Source organism: Canis lupus, chromosome 10, assembly GCF_048164855.1.
Source record: "Canis lupus baileyi chromosome 10, mCanLup2.hap1, whole genome shotgun sequence".
Lineage (NCBI taxonomy): Eukaryota > Metazoa > Chordata > Mammalia > Carnivora > Canidae > Canis > Canis lupus.
In genome coordinates, this window is record NC_132847.1 from 64,101,758 (window position 1) to 64,109,103 (window position 7,346).

Below are 7,346 nucleotides of genomic sequence, written 5' to 3' on the forward strand. Positions count from 1 at the left end.
TTGTCACCTGTACACTTGGAGCCCTTGACTAACTTTCTCCCCCTCCCTCTCCTTCCTTCTCCTCCATGAATATGTACATGGCACTCTGGCTTTCAAATTGCCCTCCTTTTCTGTACCCATTCTTCCCTCCTTATCCAGGACTAAGCTGGTGGAATATTCTCAAAAGAGTTTCCTATGTTCACTCTCCTTCCTAACTAGACTGTGGCCTCCTTAAAGGAATAAAAATCTCAATGTCAATGTACAATAGTTAGAAGGGCAGCCCTAGAGGCAGCTCACCATCTTGGCCAGAAGGCCTAGAGCCTTCCTGAAAAAATACCCCCTATGTTATCTATCCTAGGTTCTCCCAGGGTCCTGACATGGGTATGCAATTAGATCTCCACTGATTTTCAGCTATGAGCCAAGCAAACCTTCCTCATCTTCTGGAAACTCTCAGTAGCTCTGTTTTCACTGTGCAGGCAGGATAATCAAGGCAAGAGCATTAGTAGGAAAGATACCCTCAGAGTCTTGAGCAAGTCCATCTTCATATATTATGAATTGAAACTTAATAGGCATACAGGAAGCAAGCAACTTGCTTTATTTTGGAAGAGGAAATGTCAGTATATTTTATCAAAACTTAAAGAAGGACAAACAAAATGCAGAGTGCTAATGCCAATCCCAAACAAGAATAAAACAAAAAGAAAGAATCATAACAAAATTGCTATTAATAACAATATGTCAGCTTATCTCATTTAATCCTCACAACAACCCAATCAGGCAGGTATTACTTCTATCCCCATTCATCATAGGAAGAATTTAAAGCTCAGCTTGCCCAGAGCAATACACACTCTAGTGAGCACCAGAGTTGATATTTGGACACAAGTCTTCCTGATTTCAAAGCCTATATTCTCCATCATCAAGCTATATATTGCCTCTCTAAAAAGAAAAACTTGAAAATTTGAAAAGGATTGTTTCTTTAAGTGTAGTCAGTGCTGTACATAGTAGGCATTGGTTAATATCTGCTCAGTGAAAATGAGCAAGTGAAAAATCCATCTAGAATTCTCTGCTCGTTCATCTTCAGACTTCTTTTATCCATAGAAGAGACATCCCAGGAGTCCTAAAGCCAAACTGGACAACATCTCTTGAGTTTTTTTTTTTTTTAAGAAAAATCTAACCATTGGCCATGTTGGACATGAACAAGAAGCAAGAACATTGTATTTATTGGTTCTGTAAACATCTAAGGACACATTATTCATTGGAGCTTTATATGATTATGAAAATATTCTGTAACCACACTGTCCCATTATAGGAATAGCCACGTGTGGCTATTCAGTACATGAAATGTCCCTAGTATAACTGTGGAACTGAATTTCCATTTTTTTAAACTTTTAATCAAGTTTTAAAAACTGCATGTAGCCATTAGATAGCAAAAGAGTTTCATTCAACAAGTATCTGTTGGGCACCTACTACATGTCATCTCAATAGCTGTTGGGGGAAAAGCAAAGTGCAAATAAAAGCCATCCCTCATTCTCATGGAGCGTCAAGTCTAACAAAGATAGATATCAGTCAAATAATTATACCAATAAAAGTAAAATTACAATGGTGATGAGTGTCATGAAGCACATTTATAGGATCTGTTGAGATCTGGACCACTCTGAGTGGCTCATGGAAGTTACCTGAAGGAGGAATGTTCACCTTGAGATCTGAGGGATGGCTAAATGTTAACCAGGTGAGACTCTTCAAATAGAGAGGATTTTATGGTAGAAATTCTAAGGCAGGGGGCAGCTGTCAAGGGAATTGCAAAGGAGCGGAGGGCTGGAGTGCTGAGATCATGAGGTTAGTAGTACAGGGAGCCGAAGAGGAGTGGTCTGGTCCCACCACACCAGGTCTTATGAGGCTGCATTAAAGCTTTCAGTCTTTGTACCAACCACATTATGAATATGTTCATTGATTTCTAGCTGGGCAGGGGAGGAATGGAAGAAAGGGGCATAGTCAGAAAAAATAATAGTGACCAAGGTGTTGACTTGTTGGAAAGAGTTAAGAGGGTTCAGGGAGACCCGTGTCAATGATGCACTCAGTGAACATAGGAGATCAACACTCAAGGCCAGGGCATTACATCACCCTGCATCCACTTGTTCCTGCCTTCTGTATATTGTAGCTGACAGGGATAAGACTAAGAGCCAGCAGAGCGGGCTTCAAAATCCAGTCGTGCCTCCACTCACTAGCTCTGTGCTCTTTCTAAGCTACAAATTCCCTTTGAGAATGTAGCTCACTCATGTGTAAAATATATGCTGGGAGAATCACTAAAAATTAGGAGGCATAGGGTATGTGGAAAGTAAAATACTATACAAATTCTCATAATCACACCTGTCAGTGTGATTTTTATGTAATTCACCCAAGGATAGGTACATGAAATATTACGAATGATGATTATCCTTTTCTAGAAAGCCAAGGAGTATCTGAAATGCAGCATAAGCTCTCTCCCATCCAAATTATCATGAGAACCTTAATTAGCTAAAGGTACAATGGAATATAAATCAAACATTGAGCCTGTGCTATGTAGCATCACCGAGAACTTGCGGGTTATCTTGGTCTTTAGATGCCATTCACTTTGGCTACAACCACTGGCTCTCTCTGTTCCTTCCACCCTCATGCCCACTGCCACTGTATCTGTGGGTGTGTGTGTGTGTGTGTGTGTGTGTGTGTGTTCATATACACAGGCATGCACTCCAGCACATGATTCAGACCACCAGCCTCCCACTTATCTCTCAAGGTGGGTACTTTTATTAATGAGATATATATACACATATATATTTCATATTTTGTATTGAAGTATAGTTGATACACAATGTTGCATTAGTTTCAGGTGTACAACATAGTGATTTGACAACTCTATGTTATGCTGTGCTCACCACAAGTGTAGCTACCATCTGTCACCAGACAGTGTTATTACAATACCATTGACTAAATTCCCTATGCTGTGCCTTTCATCCCCATGGCTCATTCATTCCATGACTGGGAGCCAGTACTCCTTCACTCCCCTTCACTCACTTTTTTGCCCATCCTTCAATTCCCCTCCCCTCTAGCAACCTATCAATTTGTTTTCAATATTTCTAGATCTGATTTTGTTTCTTGTTTGTTTACTTATTTGTTTTGTCTTTTAGATTCCACCTGAGTGAAATCATACAGTATTTGTCTTTCCTTGCCTTTCTTATTTCACTTAGCATATACTCCCTAGGTCCATCCATGGTGTCACAAATGATAGGATCTCGTTCTTTTTTAGGGCTGAGTAATATTTCATTCTGTATATTTGTGTTGCTTCTGTATTATGGCTATTGGAAATAATGCTACAATAAACATAGTAATGCATATATCTTTTTCAATTCATGTTTTTTGTTTTCTTTGGGTAAATAGTTGGTATTACTGGACCGTAAAAGTATTTCTACTTTTAATTTTTTGAGGAACCTCTGCACTGTTTTCCACAGTGGCTACATCAATTTACATTCCCAACAATGCATGAGGGTTCCTTTTATTCCACATGCTCTACAATACTTGTTATTTCTTGTCTTTTTGATTCTAGCCATCCATTCTGACAGGTGTGAAGTGATCTCTCATTGTGATTTTTATTTGCAATTGCCTGATGATTATGATGTTGAGCATCTTTTCCTGTGCCTGTTGGCTATCTATATGTCTTTTTTGGGGAAATGTCTATTCAGGTTCTCTGCCAGTTTTTAAATTAGATTATTCATGTTTTTAGTATTCAGTTGTACAAGTTCTTTATATATTTTGGGTATTAACTCCTTATTGGATATATCATTTGCAAATGTTTTCTACTCACAAGATTGCCTCTTCATTTTGTTGATAGTTTCCTTTGCCGTGCAAAAGGCTTTTATTTTGTGCAGTTCTAATAGTTTTATGCTTTATATCCTCATTATTAGTTAAAATAATGATTTTTTAAAAAATCAATGCAGCATATAAATTTCCAATGTTTGTGCCTGTGTTTATAAGGAATATGACTTTACCTTAAGTGAAACAAAAACTGTGCACTAATTAAATGAGATGGTTTACCATGGGGAAAACTTGAGTAAAAGGGGCTGCCTCTGGTCTAGGATGAACATATAACTAACTTATTATCCTCATCATGACACCTTTGAGAATAAAGGGGATGCTTACAGTAATTACATTGAAACAATGGGCACAAACTGGAATCTCCCAGAAAGACCTTGGGATGGTATTGAGGTGCTCTCCCTTTCCCCAGACCCAGCCTGCCTACAGCTACGTGCATGTTGAATCAAGGGGCTGGGTAGAAAGCCTCCTCCCACTTGATTGTGTAAAACCAATTTTACCCTCTGCCACAGTTCCCGCTCTGAATTCCCCCTGCAATGGACTGAATGGTTGTGTCCCCTCCAAAATCCATGTGTTGCAATCTTAATCCCTAATGTGATGGTATTAGGAGGAGGGGACTTTGGGAGATAATTAAGTCTTGAGGGTAGAATTCTCATGAATGGGGTTAGTGTCCTTCAAAAAGGGACTCCAGAGACTTTTCTAGCCCTCTTTTCTCCCATGTAAGGACACAATAAGAAGTCTACAGCTTGGAAAACGGCCTTCATCAGAACCTGACCATGCCAGCACTTACCTTAGACTTGTAGCCTCGAGAACTGTGAGAAATAGATTCCTGCTTTCTGTGAGCTACCCAGTCCATGGTACTTTTTTATAGCAGCCCAGACTGACTAAGACACCTCCCTTTGCCATCTGCTATGAATCCATCCACCATGCAGGGGGTGCTACTTGGCTAATACATTTTTGGCCCACAGATCATTAGGGTGAACCATTTTGAAGGTTACAAGAGAAGAAAATTTAATAGGCTTACTGGCATTAGGGTTTTGTGGGGAAGTGGAGGTTCTGTTTCTGCTCTGTTTGTTGTGGGTTTCTTTTTAAATGAAAACCAACATATTTTATTAAAACTGCATAGCTATACCTTGTGATAAGAAAACCCACAACAATAAACCATCACTATAACAAAATGCATTAAAGTAGCAAATTATTTTTATTTTGCCTGAGTATATAAACTACTAAATTTTTCTGGTTTCTCTCATGAGTGTCATGCCAATGCTTTTATATTGCTCTGGTTCAATGAGCCTTATCTTAGCTATCAGCTAGCATTTATAGCAGAAAATCTAAAACAAAAATCTGAGGTCAAGCAGTATTGTGCTGAAAGCGAACACCTGGCCCAAATGGCTGCAACCTCAGGGTTGCTTGGTTATCCAGGGAATCTCTTGATGTCTACATTTTTGAGTTGGAGAAAGCAGTTTTGTGAATTTTTATTTGAATCTTGAAGTAACAATAGCAAAGAGGCAAATCTCAAAGGCCCGAAGTTGTCTTGGATCCATAGTTTTTAATATATTTCCTTCAGCCCACCACTTGGACAAAATAATAACAAACATCCCTTTAAAATCTCACTGAGAAATGATCCTATTGAGTTGATCCCACAAATAGATATGGGGAGGGTATATGCAAGTTATGTAGCAATGCTATCTCATTAATAAAGAATAATAATAAATATTTCATTAATAAATAACAAAAGCCTTCATGATTAATCTCAACTCCTCCTCTTCTGAGTCCAAATAGAGGCATCACGTTTGGACCAACCAATCCTCAACTCACTTCTCATAACTGGAATAGCCTACAGAGACTGTTGTGGCACTCTTTCTGAAGTGCAGGCTGATGTTCTAGGATACAGAGATTCTGGGTTCTTTTCAGAAATTCCTGGGCTTGGTGAAGGTCCTAAAATCCAAACCATGAACTCATAATTCAAGAGCTTACTCACAGGGGCTGTGCAACATAAAGAGAGGTCCAGTCCCTCCTACTCCCTTTTGACTTGTGCAAGTTACAAATCACTATAATAAGAGAGACACACTGGTAGGTGCAACAAAAGAGGAGTGTGCTAAGGATGGACTCTGGATACTAAGGAAAGAAAATTCACTGCTGGGAGGCCTGCCTGGTGGAAGTGGTATTTCAGTTGCACCTTGAAGAGCCCTTAGTCTTTGACCATGTGGCAATGAGGGGAGAAAACAGTGTGAAATTAGATGTGGTGGCAAGAAAACGTGACATGATAATGGGGTATCTACCCCATCTGAATTAGGAGAAAGGTTTGCAAAGGATAGTCATTTTTACCAAATATTTATTAAGAATCTCTGTGTCGGGTTTTGAGGATAGAGAAATGAATAAAATAAACACATGAACCTGCCTTCCCAGAGCGTATAGTGAAATGTGGGAGACAGACAATTAGGGGAAATAAAGTTGGACCAATTCCCACAGAAGTCTGGAAGGCCTTTGATACAAAGTCACAGAATCCCTTAATCTCTACTGAATAGACGTAGTATTCAGAAGGAATTAAGATCAAGAGTTGTAGATGTGAGTCCAGTTTGCCACTGCATCACCCATGTATCCATCAACAGTTGACCCTACTCATCCACGCTTCTCTTTCCTATGTGTTATAGAGAAAGGATCAACATTAGCTACTTCCCAGCATCTCTAGGATGATGATAGTAGAAAATAGAAGTAACAGTGTTGTGAAATGTAAAAGATGTTATGCAAATTCATATTGCTAGTGTTACTATTTCTCTGGTCTCCAGGGATCATATTATAGGTAGTACCGATAACCTCAGAACATGGAGAGAGCAGAAATGACTGTTCACAACTACTTGTGGATAATGGAAGATGGGGTATGTGAGCATAGGTTTTATAACCACACAGATCTGAATTCAAATCCTATCTTCACCATCTGCTACCTGCATAACTTTGGGCAAGACATAATCTGTTTAGGCCTGCCTTCTCACCTATAAATCATATCTAATAATATCTATTTCCTAAGGCTATCATCAGAATAACATCAAAGAGTTCACCACAGTGCCTAGTACCCAACAATCATCAATAAATGGCAATAGAGATTATTTTACTTATGGCTCATATAACTTTTCTAAGATGATAGAAATAGTGATATAGAATCACAGAATCAAAGAAGTTACCTCAAAAAAATTTTTTTCTCTTCCTGAGCGTATGGTCTTATGCATCTTGTTCCAGCATTTCTCACTCCAAAAGCTGTGATCCTATTTATGTATTACCGAATTTTCTCTTACAGTTAAGCTCATTTTATCTTATTTAATTTTTCTATAGAATAACATGACTGAAGAAAGAATCAGCTGGACGAGACCAAGACCCAGAGTGACCAACTGTCCTACTTTGAACTATGACTGAGGAGTTTCCCAGAACACTGGACTTTCAGTACTAGAACAAGTACAGTCCTGGGCATTTAGGGTACAGTTGGTCACTCTACCTCACTTAGTGTAGAATTTTGATCTCTGGTTAAG

General features: G+C 38.9%; 1 long non-coding RNA gene across 2 annotated transcripts in view; it reads left to right on the top strand.

The window, feature by feature from the left end:
• Window positions 1-7,346, top strand: part of LOC140641815 (uncharacterized) — a 143,059-nt gene that overhangs the window by 52,931 nt on the left and 82,782 nt on the right. The window lies entirely within an intron of this gene.